The sequence below is a fragment of the Erithacus rubecula genome (genome assembly GCF_903797595.1).
Source record: "Erithacus rubecula genome assembly, chromosome: 3".
NCBI classification, from domain to species: domain Eukaryota; kingdom Metazoa; phylum Chordata; class Aves; order Passeriformes; family Muscicapidae; genus Erithacus; species Erithacus rubecula.
In genome coordinates this window covers 83,789,876-83,800,775 of record NC_136689.1, presented here as the reverse complement: position 1 = coordinate 83,800,775, position 10,900 = coordinate 83,789,876, and the positions used below count along the sequence as shown (strand labels likewise).

General features: G+C 40.0%; 1 protein-coding gene across 1 annotated transcript in view; it reads left to right on the top strand.

The window, feature by feature from the left end:
* The first annotated feature begins 359 nt into the window (after positions 1-359).
* GALNT1 (polypeptide N-acetylgalactosaminyltransferase 1) overlaps positions 360-10,900 on the top strand; it is an 83,630-nt gene continuing 73,089 nt past the window's right edge. The window contains exon 1 of the mRNA XM_079300269.1: positions 360-499. The gene's annotated coding sequence lies outside the window, so the exon portion shown is untranslated. The remainder of the gene's footprint in view (positions 500-10,900) is intronic.

Here is a 10,900-nt window from a genome sequence, read left to right as displayed (position 1 = left end):
GGCTCGGGCGGCAGCGGTGTGCGCGGGAGAGCGGGCGGGGGCGCCGCCGCCGGCGGCAGCAGCGGGAGCGGCGGGGCGCGGGGCATGCGGAGCGGGCGCTGCCGGGGAGCTGCAGCTGCGGGCTCCGAGGCGCCGAGGGAGGCGGCGGCGGCTCCTCCGCGGGGCTCCGTGTGAGCGCGCCGCTGCGCCCGGAGCGCGGCTCCCGGCAGCCGCAGGAAGAGCGGGACCGAGGCGGCGGCGGTGCTCCCCCGGCCGCGGAGCGAGGCGGCGGGCGGAGGCGCCGGCTCCCCGCGGCCGTAGCGGCAGCCCGGCAGCGCAGCGGCCGCCGCGGCGAGCGAGAGGAGCGCGGCTCGTCCCCGTCCCCGCCGCCGCCCGGAGGATTTACCCTGCGGGACTCTTCTGCTCGGGCGCCCGGTGACAGGCGCGGCAGCGGCGGGGCTGGCGGAGCCCCTCGCCTCGCCCCGACGTCCGCCCGGCAGCCACGGAGAGGAGGGCCGAGGTGAGTGTGGGCTCCGGGCGCCTCGGGTTCCGCTTCCCCCCGCTCTGCTCTCGGCCGCGCTGGGGCTCGGGGGAAGGGAAGCGCCAAGTTCAGGCAGCGCCGGGCTTCTCCCCTCTCCGGCCGCCTGCGGGAGAGCCGCCGCTGCCCCCGAGCGGGGTGACCCCGGCGGGGGACGGGCGCACACAGCCCGCGGCTGCCTTCCGGCGGCTCCCCGAGGTGCTCCTGCCGGCGACAGGGTCCTGCGCCTGGGGACGTCCTGTTGCTGGTTTCAGGGGTCGGGAGCTGCGGTGTGTCTGCAGCCTCCGGCAGCGTGGCTGTGTGTCTGCAGGGGGGAGTACCAGGGCAGCATCGTCGGCTCTACCTCTTCGCCGCTGTCACACCGAGTTCGTTCAGTTGGTGTTTATTACGTAACATGTGACTAATATTTTAGAGTTTATCTTATCTGCTGGGCTCCGGATCAGCATTATTTTACTGCATTCTAATTCATAAAGCTGAAGAGAGTCGGGGGAGCTCTCGTTACAATTGGTTGCCTAATGGAACTTGGTTTTCATGTGACTTTGGCCATAACAGAGGGTTACTACCTCCTTCCACCCTAGGAAAGCAGAAGTGCGTGTCTTCTGCCCCCTCTTCCTCCGCCCCCCTTATTAAGCATAGACAAGTTTCTTTAGGTCCCGCTTGTTTTTAGTAGATTCTGGAACCTGCCACTTCGTGAACTTACAGCGTGAGATACTGAAATAGGAACTGTTTTTTGTGCAGCAGCTGCTGAGAGAAATAACTTTTATGGCGATGAACAGGAGTGAAGCAGCCCCTTCGGTTTATATAAATGATGTTGGCACTACATGAACTGTAAATGAACATAGCTAACAGCTGTGCAAACCAAAACTATGTAACTAACCATGTATTATTATACACTGCTGCTCTCAATTTCATTCCTTTGCAAAGATATTGAAGATCATACTACCCTGAGCATTTGGAACACCACAGAACTCGTTTTTCTTGTAAATACAAAGAATTGCTTTATCTTGAAAAAAGCACTTGACTTTCTAGTGCCAGCTTCATAATTTTCTGTGACTCGGAGTCATGTCTGTGTCCTCCTGTGATGCTGGCCTTTATTTCAGTGGTATTGCTAGCACTTTGAATTTGTTTGCTGTATTTTCTCGGGCTTGCCTGCGAAATAGGAATGTAAGCCTGAGACAATTATTATCAGTAGGGAAATTGTGGCAGCGTGGTTATCCTCAGAAAAATGATACAAATGTTACCGGGCAAGGACACCACACACAAGTCACCCTTGAGATCAAGGTGATAAGGACAGCACATGGACTATTACTGTATGATGTCTGTCTGTTCAGAACTGCAAGCTGCATGAATGAGTGTACCTAATTCTTACAGGAATAGGGCAATTCAAAGACAGTAATGAAAATGCTTTGAAAACACCATGTGACAGTCATTTTTTAGCCTAGTGGTGAGGTGGTACTGTTTCACTTTTATACAAAGATTTATTCTTCTCCCTCATCATCTCAAAGTGAATTTCTTCAAATGAGTTCAGGAGTAAGCTATGCAGAAAAAGAATGGAGGTAATTTAGAATAAATTTCAATACCAAATTGCTGCTTTAGGGAAATAGTACCCTGCTGCCCTTTCATTGTTGCATATGTGTTGACAACCTATATGTTAGCTGTAAACTTATTAAATATTTTTCTTTATTCTATCACAAAAGGAGTGTAATCTTTGTCTTTGGTCTGAGAATAAAAAGTAGCTCCAGGGACATTCATCTAAATATAAAGTACTTCCAAATACTTAAATCTTTTGAGTGCAATTTGCACCATGTTTTGTTCAAGAGATGAGAGATTCTTGACAGATTTTACATTTTATATATCTAGTGGTTTTTTGGTTTGTTTATTTTTTTGTTTTTTGGTTTTTTTTTTTTCATTTTAGGGTGTATGGTGTCAGACTGTCCACATAGCACAAAAGTTTGATTCACGGAACCAAAATGGTCTTTGGCTCTGCAGCTTTCCCCAGCCTGTGTCTTTAGATGTCTTCTCATGGAAGTGCAGGGACCATCTCTAGATTCAATCTGAGCTGGATCAGGATTTCTCACTGCTTGGATAAAGAAAAGAAATAGCCTGCAAATTCAAATAAAATTCTTTTTTTGTGTAAGGTGCATTAAAATGCATTTTAATAGTTGTAGTAATGCTGTTTAAAATGGTGCTATTTTGTACTTAACCAATCACTTAATTAAGAATTTTGGAGTTCTTTTATCTGTCTTAAATTACAACTAAAAGCATGTGGTCTAAAAGCATGTGGTGCTGTCCTTCAGGCCAAGTTATAGTGCATCATTTGCACAATTTCAGTGTTGCTCTTTAATTTCTGAAGTTTGTTTGGAAAGAGGGGGGTTTGGTGCTCCCTCCTTCTTTGAAGGGTCAACATGTTGATTTTGGTATTGAAATTGTGACACTGGAGTTTATCTGGAGTTCAACTGGATGAATGACTTATGACAGCTGTAAGAAGTGTTAAAGAAGGCAAATGCTGGATATTTCTGTTATGGTATGTGTCTTGCACCACTACTTAATAGAAGTAGCCTTGGATCATTACATAGGATGTTCTTAATCCCAGTCAATTTTTTCTATCCTCCTTTGAATATTGACAGATACTTTACTATAAAGATTCACTAGACATAAGTGAATATTTAGTTGTGTATTGTATCCAAAGAGAGTATCTCTGGACTGTGTACTTCTTGCTTTTGATGAGCAGCATCTTAATTTTTGAGGTGTAAATTATTTTCCTTCTGTTGGCATTTAGTCTTCTTAAAACTGTGTTTTTTCATGTTTTGTCTTCTGAACCTTTTTGTTGGATTTCTAATTCTTTACCTAATCTTATGCTGCAGCAGCCTTTTTCAGGTCATTAAGAATGAAGCACTAGTTTTATATGAAGGCACTTTTGCTAGTGCTTGCCACTGCTGCTTTTGAATCTCGATACTTTTAATTATCAGTAGCAATGTTCTCATATTGAGCTGAGATCTTCCCTGAGTTCCACAGGGATGCTTGTAATCCTCTTGTTTGTACTGGGCCTACTTAATTTAGAAGGTTGCTGACCATACTAGCAATTATTTAACTTTCAGTGGCTCTTCTTCTGCATTTATTAACGTTGACTTTTATGTGCAAGCATATTACCTGTCCATCATGGTTGATTAGCTTCCAGTTGGTTACATTTTTTGACTTAATGTACTTGATTAACATATGTAACTATTAAGTTTTCTACTTTTTTTTTTTTTTAGCTCAGTTTTTAGGGCCTTTAAATGTTGCTAGCTTTATGGATCCTTGAAGCATCCTCCTGTTAACCTTTGTCGTGTTGAAGTTTCATTCCATATTCCTAGTTCAAACTTTCTGTTTCTTAGCTAGGAATAAAATACTTAAAGAAAAATATAGCTGAAATCTTGAAAATGTGTCTGCAGTGTTGAAATCATGGCTTGTACTCAACTGTTAGCACCAGGTCTATTCCTGACAGAAGTACTCTAAATTTAGCATCCCCAAATAAAATATTTTAACTGCATGCTTGTCGTAAAAGCACTTTGACACCATCTTCCACTAATTCTGGCAGAGCATTTTTTCCCCTTTACAGTCTTTCTAGAGAGCTTAATCCATTATGTGAAATCAGCCCATTGTAAAAATCAATGGAATTGATATACTTTTAGCTAATGTATTAAAGAGCTGGCTAACTGCTCTATTATTCACTTTTTGATTACTTAAATACAGTTTTGCAGTATGAAATATGAAGGTTCTTTAGGAGCATTTAGTTTTGGCTAAATGGGAAGCTTGTGACTTTGAGCACTGCATAAATTATCTCATACACGTGCTGTTGTAGTAATTCCCAACTCGTGGAGGCATTCTTACCATTGGGTTCACATAAAGGTCTTTTTATAAGCCACAAAAGAGAATTAGCTTGAAGTCTGAAGCCCTGCACTATGCATGCTACTGATGAGTGATGGTTTGTAGTTCCTAACAGGAAAAGTGATTTTGATTCCTCCTGTCTTTGACCAATGGAACTGAACAGTCAGCGTGGAAAAGGTGTGTTTAGCTCATAGCCTCAGCTGTCACTGAAAGCAAATGTGCTTGGAGACTTGGTTAGTTGAGAAAAGGTACCCTTGGCAAGCTAGTCTTGATAAACTGTCTTTTGATACCATTTACCAACCTTGTCCTTGTTATCCTGAGCTTTATTTCCAATTATTAAAAAGCCCTGCCACAGCATTTTTTAATGAATTGACTTCAAAACAGCTTTCTTTCCTTTTTCCCCAAAGTATTTCATTTTGATATTGGAGTGATCAGTTTCATTTCTTCGGAATTAAAAAGTTATCCTCAAGAGTAAGAGCTTTGTAATGGTGCCTTTTTTTTGCAATCAGTGTTCAATGACCACAGCAACTCTCATTGATAGTTTCAGCTCATGAGTTTCTCCTCTACTGTCAGACTATCATTTAAGAGAGATATACAGGTAGGAATTTGAGCACTGCTTGTGTTGTGTAATCTGGTGGTCCTCAAGACATTTGTGTTTGTTTCCTGTGAGAAGGTACTGCTAGAGAAGAACAGTATAAAGCAGCAGCAGTTTGCTGCTGTGGACATTCAGACTCTGTGACTGGCTTATGTAAAGCTGCTGTGAAATTCGTCCTTAGTTAAGGAGGGAAGTGTTTTCATACTTCTTTTTTTTTTCTTGTGCCATGCTAGTATCAACTTTCAGAAACTTTACTCTTTTAGAAAACTTATCCAGAAGATAAGCCAGTTCAGTGTTTTGCTGTCTAGTTGAAAGAACGTTAGCATCCTTTGGAGGCAGAATGTGTGAACTGCTCTTTTGTTCCTTAATTCTCATCTTGCTTTATTAGACTTAGTCCTGTAAATGGCAAGGCAGTGTTGTATTGTAAATTTTTTGGAAAATTTTACTTTGTTTTCACTAGTACTAATATTGGTTAAGCTGTGCAAGTGGTTAAATCTCTAAGAATTGTATTTTTATTGGGTTTTCTTAGTGTAGATGAACTCTTAGTGTTTCTTGTACAAATAATATTTCTTTGTAATGAGATGCAGTACTATTTTCATATTGAGTTCTAATATATCTTCCTGTAACAGAGTTCCCAATGTGTAAATGAAGTCATACAGCAAAATTTGTCATCCTGGTTATGTGGAACAATTGAGTCAGAATGATACTGAGCATCTAAGTTGCTTGTGAAAACAGGCAAGTGGGGAGGGTATGTCATGTTCTTTGACTTTTTAATTTTACAGTAGAACAGATCCCAAAGTTTCAGCTGGTGCTTCCTGTCAGCCTCAGGAATGATGAAAATAACAGAGCGTGCACAAATTTCTCAATAAGTAGTTTGACAGGAGGCAGAAATACTGGTCTGATTTTACAGGCAGCACATGACAAAGGCCAACAGAACCTGAAGAACTTGAATCCCAATCTGTTTGTTTTTCCATAGCCACAGGTTATTGTTATCTTATCTCTTTTTCATGCTTTTTAAACCTGTGCTCAGTATGCTAGCAGTGCTTTAGTGCAAACTGTGAAGGATAACCAGAATTATGCTGACAATTAAAGGAAAGGTGATAATGCCAGGATTCTTCCAGGGAGAAGGAAACAAATTTTGGGTTGGGATTTCGACTTTGTTGTTTTTTTGGTTTTTGGGGTTTTTTTGTTTTTTTTTTTTTTTTAAGGTTTTGTTTGCTTCTTTTGTTTTGGGTTTTTTATTTGTTTTCAGATGTCTACAAGGAACAAACCAGGGAATGGGAATACTGGTAACAGGTTGGAATCAATTGTCAATATATATAGAGAGATTTAAAAGTTCTTACGACATACCTGAATGGTGAAGCTGACTGAAAAAGAGAAAGAAAAATTGATCAAATGACTGTGGATGTCTATAAAGACAAAGAGGTATTTAGTATTGGTCTGAATTGCAGTATATGCTGAGTTGGAAAGGACTTACAATGATTTTTGAGTCCAACTCCTGCCCCTGCACAGGACCATCCCCAAGAATCACACCATGTGCCTGAGAGCATTGTACAAACACTTCTAGAACCTGTCAGGCTGGTTGACCACTCCTGAGGAGCCCAGGCACTACCAGTGTCTGACCACTCTCTGTGTGAAGAATCTTTTCCTCATGTCCAAGACAGAACTTCAGGCCATTCCCTTGGGTCCTGTCACTGGTCAGCACAGAGAAGAGATCAGTGCCTGCCCCTTCTCTTCCCCTCACAAGGAATTTGTGACTCTGCTGAGGTCTCCCCTCAGTCTCCTTCAGGCTGAACAGACCAAGTGACCTCAGCTGCTGCTTATTCAGCTTCCTCTCAAGACCTTTCACATTCTTTGCTGTCCTCGTTTGGACATTCTCTAATAGTTTAATGTCATTTTTATATTGTGGCACCCAAAACTGCACACAATGTTCAAGGTGAGGCTGCCCAAGAGCAGGACAATCCCCTCCCTTGACCAGATGTCTCCACAACAGTGTTCAAAATGAGTTTGACTACCATGGCCAGGGTGAGCAAGGACTAAGATCAAGCTTAAGTTGTCTCTCACCCCAGCCCAAAGTAGGTAACAAGTAGATGTCATATCATGAGGTCAGCTCTTAACTTTGCTAGATGCTACTTTTCTTGAAAAACAGAGGAAACAAACCACATATACAATAGGCTTCCAAATCTTCTGGTGACCCAAATGCATATTAGTTGTGGGTGAAAAAATAAGATTGATCAGAGTTGTCTTTTCACTCATCAGTTTGATTACCACTATGAATAATTTAGCATTAAGAACAGCCCAGGCTCTTATGTGCTTATCCTGTTCATTATGTTTCTGCGTTAAATACATTCAATTGAGAACATTCACTGATGGAGCACTTTTAAAGTATCTTTAAGGACTCATTTAGGTTAAAATTAAACTAATGGATTTATTTAATTTTCAGTTCGTTATGTACTCAGAGTAATTGGGATTGATACACTTTTCAAACACAGAAGCTGAAACCTAATTTTAGGTGCAAACCCCAGCTTTTACTATTGTTTCCACACAATACTTCTGTTAGGAATTATTTCTGTTTCTCCTGATTGGAATATTAATTTGAATGTTCAGTTTGCGAGTTTGCCATAAAGAAATTAGGTATGCATTTTCACATAACTTGTTTTTTTCAGATGACTTTGTGGTTTTGAAGGCTACTGTCTATACTGTCATGTGGATGAACCAAATATCTGCTAACTTTATCTCTGAAAAATGGTTGAAGATAGCACACCAGAACAGCCCTGCTGCAAAGAGATACTTGAATAGCAGCTCTACTTAGAATAGCAAAGAAAACCCACACCCCTGCTAGCAGTGTGTGACTTTGTTCACCCCTTTTCCAATATACTCTTGCAATTTTTTCTTCAGGACTTGCTGAAGTTTCAGAAAGCAAAAATACTTGAATCAGTAATAGTTTAGTAAACTTGTTTTGTTTTCAAATTCTCAAGGTAATGTGGATCCATACACATCATACAAGTATTAAACTTCCCAGCATGCAGCAGAGGTGCTATGATTTAAGTGCACTTATTTGAAATATATATTTCAAGAAAAAAGAAACTCATCCCTTACAGCCCTCTGTCTGCAAAGAATGGTTGTAAATTTGAAGGACTTTTTTCAGGCTGATGTTTCTAAATATTTGATTTTAAGGCTTATTTTTGTGAACTGAAAGTTTCAGAAATGGTATGAAAAATGCAAAGCTGTTCTATCACTTTAGGGAGTAGGAAAGCACAGTGCCACCTCCATGAGCCTTAATGCAGGTCGAAAATACAGTATTTGTATCCTCTTAGAATCTTTGAAAGGCCTTTGGGTTCTTACTGGGACTTTTTCCTTGCTCTAGAGCTATGTGTGTATAAGCAGGGTTACAGATATGATAGGAAAGTCCAGTAAATTAAACATATATTTGCTTCAGACTTTGCTTTAGTCTAATTATCTGTCCTCTTATAAGAACAGCTTGGTAACCTTTTGGAAATGTGGTCTGAGGTATCTGTGAGAAAACAATTCCAAGCTGCTCAGTGGTCTCTTTCCTGCAACTTCTACTGTGGTTTAATTGGGCACTGAAGTGAACAGGGAGCACAATGTGACATGAAGGATGCTCAGGAATTCTTCATTCTTTGTCAAGTTCCCTGCTAAAAGAGAACAGAGTGGGGCAGCTGCTGCTGTGTTAGATGGCATACTCATCAAAAACATTTTAGTTGGTTGTTTGGGTTTTTTTCAGCATCAAATTAATTATGCATTTGGTACAACAGGTTTTATGAACATTATACTAAAACAATTTTAAATTGTATAGATCAACATCATCCTTAAGGACAGCTTAGCCTACACAGAGTTCCAGAAGTAAATGACTGATAATCTAACCTTCAAAACAACTGGTATGATGAGAGCTTAAAATTATTCTCAGTATAGCTTTAGAAAAAATAGTGTACATTATATGTTTTTTGTGCTCTAAAATATGTATTTGATGTTTGGCTGTGAATAGATTCATTGAATTGCTGGGAGCTGCATTAATATTTTATCAAGTCTAAAGCTGTGTTTGGTAGTTAAAATACTACTTGGTTGTACAAAATGTTAAAAAAGAGAAAAGCGTTGGTAGCATGACTGTCCAATAACACTAACAGACTCCTGCAGAAAATATTAAGCAATCCATCAACTCCTATAAAAGTGCAGTTGGAAGGTACTTAAATGTGGTACATCAGGCATCTGAACAAAATCTTAATTTGGATATTTGAAAAGCAGGTGGTACAGCCTTTTTTTTTTTTTTATTACAAGTTCATATGCCCTTTCATAACATTATTATCATTACTCTGCTATGGTGGCATGTCATCAAATGAAAAAGAGTGTTTAAAAACCATGAGGAATTCTAGGAGTCTAGTGAGCAACCAGAGCTGGTTAAAACATTTTGAAGCAATTGATACATTATGTATGCAGACTCAGCACAAAAGTTTTTTCTCTAGCAAACTATACTTGCCAGTTTCTATATCTAATTTTATGCTGCAGTTCTAAATCATAAAATCTTTATACCTGCAGTAGTTAATTTAAAAAAAAAATACGGTAACCAATGCCCACAGGAAACAAAGTAATCTTGGGTATTGAATTTGTTAAATCTTTTAAAAAAGAAACCCTATAAAAACCATTAAACCAACCCTCTTGTTGCTAGACATTATTTATTTTCTTTCCTTTCTTCCTCGTGTTTCTTTCTTTTAGTTTCTTTTGGATCTTGCAGAGCTGTCAAATCACATCTTTTATTCTGTCTTTCCATGTCCAGGAAAACTAATCACTCTTCTGCAAGCAGTTAATGCTTGAAATCTGCTGTGTGCAAGAAACAAATTGACCAAATCTCTTCTGGGATCTGATTCATGAAAGTACAACAATATGTAATTTTCTTGCTTTGGATCATATCAAAGCTTTCTTATGCAGTTTTAGACTATTATGACTATTCATTCTTCCCCCAAATTGTGCTTTCCCAAACACAGTAGGAGCTTCTAAGAGCTTGAAACAATGGTTTCTCTATATTTTGCAAGTGTTATGTATATCTGAGAGGCATCTAAGGACTTCTTTTTAAACCACATTTTCCTCTGTATGGAAAACTTCATAAAACATCTTGCTTTCTGCCAGGAAAACAATGCCTTTTATTTTTTTTTTTTTAATAGCATACCTCATGTTATTTGCAGTAGAGTTGAGTAGCAGTGAGTTGTGGTCACTAGTTTGCACTAATCTGCTAGTTTGGATCACGAGCATTTTTAATCATAGAATCCACAATGGAGTGACTTTTAAGGTGAACAGATTTCCTTTATGACCAATTCTGTGCAGAAGAGTTAAATACCATGCCCATCAGGCACTTATTTCCAAATCAAATGTCTGACCTTGCAATCTTCATTGCTAAATTTTCAACTCCATGGCTAAAAAAATATTTGGAACCAACTTTCTTACGACCAAACCATCTTTTAGTGCACAGGCTAATGGAATTATGATTCACTACCACTTCTGTCAGCAGGGATAAACTGTATGGTATATTTCTATGGAGAAAACCCAAGAGGAATTTCTAAGAGACTGTTTGCTTCTTCATCTGCCACTTGTGAAATGCTGGCTATTGTTAGTTTAAAACAGTTTATATCAATTATCACCTTAAGTTTCCATGATTTGTGATTTCTCCATTTCTTCCATTTGTCTGCATGTGTGATGAGTGGTTGGGTGTAATCATTAATTTTATTCAGAAGAATGTGGAAACGGTTCAAAAATGAGTGGAGAAATGTATCCAAAGGAAGTAAAAATAATAGAAATTGCTAGTAATTTGGGGTTTTTGATATGTAGTTTCACATGTCTTAGAGATCTGGCTGTCTGAAAGTGAAGCTCAGTGTTTTCCAGAAAATCATCACTTTTAGTGTAACTCAAGT